General features: G+C 36.6%; 1 pseudogene; it reads right to left on the reverse strand.

Moving 5' to 3' along the window:
* Window positions 1-1,884: 1,884 nt before the first annotated feature.
* On the reverse strand, window positions 1,885-3,242 carry LOC109389428 (magnesium transporter protein 1 pseudogene; annotated as a pseudogene).
* Between the last annotated feature and the right edge of the window lie 379 nt (window positions 3,243-3,621).

Genomic DNA, 3,621 nt, shown 5'->3' on the forward strand with positions numbered 1-3,621 from the left:
TTGAAAAAAAAAGTCTATTTAAGGCACTTTACTTCAGATGAATGCTAATTTCAAAATTTCCACAGAGGTAACATCATTTATTCTAAATGCAGTAAATCTGCTTTTTATGGATTTCAGCCAGAATGTAAACTTTCTCCTCACAGAAGAATAATGTGCTCTTAATGGAGACAAAACAAATGCAAAAACTCATTCTTCCAATGCTCATGGCAAATTATTTGGAGCCATACAGATTATATGGCAGTAGTATTCCCCTGATCAGGTACAAACCAGGGCATCTTCATACAAGCCTCATAAGAATCACAGCATGAATTTATTTGGCTTGAGACAATTACGAGAACAGCAGACTAGGAATCCAGAAACACACAATTTACAGGGGAATAATTCACAGAAAGCGGCTTCATTAAAGAGTAAAAGGTCAACTATATCCCCCCACCCACCAACCTACTAACAAGAAAAAAAAAAAGAAAACACTCACATGAAACATTTCTTCTTAGACAATTACATTCATCTCTTTCTGCAAATGTCTATTATGTAAGACTTCCAGATCACATGGAAGAGTTATTAGATGGCAAATAATAGCTGTCAATCACAGTATTATTTTAACTCAATACTTCTAAGATTTCTTTAACTTTTTTTCACAATTACAATTCTCGTATTTCCATAATAGTGGTATTTCAGGATACTCTTCATAACTATGGGGGAGGTTAAAGCTAGATCTAATGATAACCATCAACTTTCATTCTTTACAGAAATTTGGTTAGCACGTATGGTCATTTCCACTGACAGAAAAAAAGGCAAGATTCAAAACCTATTCAAACACTACTTTGCTTCTCTACTTGAAGGGGGAGAATGAAGGCTAAAATAATAGCAAAAACAGAACAGCTTTCAAGAAACATTTACAGACAACAACTCAGTATTTCACGATTTTTTCCCCCAATCTAGGGGAGTCCTTCTCCTAAACACAAGTGTTATTGAAATATGTTGTAACTGTAATACAGAAATCAATTTAACCAGATGAGCCTTTTTTTATTTTATTTTTTCCACTTAGGTACAAATGAAATATGTGACAATCTCTAATTTGCAGAAACATTTTAGGTTATTTTTAAGTTATAATGATTTTAGCACTAAGCTACATTTTCATTATAGAGTGGCCCTTAAATAAAAGAAAACTAGGGAGACAGAATGAACCTGAAATCTTGCTACAAGGCTGTTACCACCACACTCATGCAGAAATCATAATCCTGTATTTAGAGATACTTTTTGATGTCTACAGCCATGAAGAAGCATAGCTAGCACTGTATTTCAGTAAGAAAGATGGAGACAGAGGAGGATTGGTTAGTCATCTTTTCTAGAAGCTACACATGTACTCCAAGAATGGCGTTCCCTTTTCAGAAGACCACATATGATTTCTCTGCCCAAGAGGCAAGATGTGCAAAGTATATACATCCATGCCAAACAGGAAAAGCTAGGAATGGATTCCTGAGGCAGTTATCTGTTAAGAGGAACACCTGGTCAGAACATTCTGCCCTGCCCCCACCCCACCTTTGGATAAGATAATAAACTAAAGCAATTTTGAATCTTCTTCTAATACAAGAAACTAGTCATTTTAAATTTTTTATAATATATTTAATACTTCTAAATTGAATGTTCCATAAAGTTCATTAGGAAGGGAAGGTAAAGAGGAGAATTGTATCCAAATACTTCAAGATTTTGATAGGAAACTACTGTTAAGGCACTACACACCTTCTTTGGTTAAATGATTAAATCATTTGAAAAAAAGAGGTAATATGAAATGCACAAACTGCATTGTTCTTTTCACACACACACTTGTTCTTTTTTTTTCGATTTCCATTATTCTCGTTCTACATATCCCTGGGGTCCCTTTTACCTCATCAGCAAGTTATATGGATATCTATGATATTTAGATCTGAAAATAGAGAGCATACAACTCAAGAACATGAGACTAACACCAGCCACCTACATTACCTTTCACTTTCCAATATTCATGTCAGATGTAGCAGCTTCTCATAAAAGCACCATCCCTAAGATAACCCCATTCAACAGAAGAACAATGTGTGGTTTCAGCTACAGCCTGGGCTTGGCTGCCTCCATGGATATAAGTCACATGTCCTGTGTGGGGATTCTTATGAGCAGACCGTGGCCCCTCATATGATTCCATATTTGACCAGATGTCACAGCAAACAAAAAACACAAAGCTGCAAAAGCCCATTCAGTTTTATTAAAGAGAAATTCTATATTGTTTCTTCAGGGATACACAAGTCACCAATAACAGCCGAAAGCAATCCCAACATAAGGGCCAGCATAATTTGGGGGTCTGATTACTCTAATAATGACATCAGCCTGTCAGCAATCCACCGGAAAGTGTGCTCAGCTGAAAAACCACGCACCTGCAACTCATATGTGTCACCCTGTTTGGGTTTCTCTTTGGCGGGAAAGTTGATGAAAGTTGCAGCTGAATCCATGTTCAGCATCTGAAATACATCAGAACCTTCATCAAAACCCACCGTAGCAAAACATATCCTGTTGGTAAATGCACTGGAGTATCGCCAGGAGTTTGCCCGGATGTGGAATTCTTCAGCTTGCTTGCACACGTTGTCCATGAAGTTGGAGAGCAGTGAACATGACAATAACGGAGTAGTTTGGGGGTGAGGGTGGGGGGGGGATGCTTTCACTAAGCGATGGAAATTGTATCCATTCATTCTAATTACAGGTCTTTTGTTGGTCCATTCCATCAGTTGACTAACCTTTTCAAATAACACCAGCTCCCTCTTTCTTTGGGCAGAGGCGGAGGGAACCCCAGAAACGAACAGCAGTGCCACCACCGGGGTTGCAAAGACACACAAAAACCACTAACGCTGCCATGTTTGCTCCTCTCCCTTTGCATTCGTTTTTGTCTCAATTTTAATCCCTGATTCTCCAAGTTTCTCAGGGGTTGCTTTAGATAATAGGTATATTTGGGGGCGTATGCATGAGTTTTCTAAAGGAAAATAAATGAAATATGATATTCTTCTTTGGAATAGAATTTATATCATGCAATGTAAATGAAAACCAATATAAATTTCCATATTAGCTCTGATTGGTGGGGGGAAAAAGATATTTTCAAAACTACCTTAAAAATAAAAAGTGGATTTTCCTCTCAGGATACCTTTCCATGGTTTCAGTCCCTGGGAGAGAATGTGGTGTGCTATTATTAAACCTGTGAACCCTTGACCCTCGTTCATATAGCAACAATGAAAACAGGTCCCAGTTATTAAAGAAATCTTGACATACACACATTCTTTCTTTTATAGTGAGAAATAAAAAGGTTTTCCTTTACTCTGGGGAGAGGCTATTAAAGCTGAATATTACAATGTTCTCTAAGGGGGAATGAAGTTCTTTTTCACACTCCAAGGGAAGTGTATGTTTCACTCTTTAATATTTTTCATATAAATGTATGATATAGAGGTGATTTGTGATGTTATAAAGAGCAATAAAAACTAAAAGCAAAAATAAGTCCATTAAGAATATGGACTGTTAAGTATTCTTCCTATAAAAGAAAGAATGAGAAACATTCCTATTAGACTAACTTCCAAAAATGTATTATTTAAATTATAATATGAA

The sequence above is a fragment of the Hipposideros armiger genome, unplaced genomic scaffold (genome assembly GCF_001890085.2).
Source record: "Hipposideros armiger isolate ML-2016 unplaced genomic scaffold, ASM189008v1 scaffold_233, whole genome shotgun sequence".
In the NCBI taxonomy this organism is placed as follows: domain Eukaryota; kingdom Metazoa; phylum Chordata; class Mammalia; order Chiroptera; family Hipposideridae; genus Hipposideros; species Hipposideros armiger.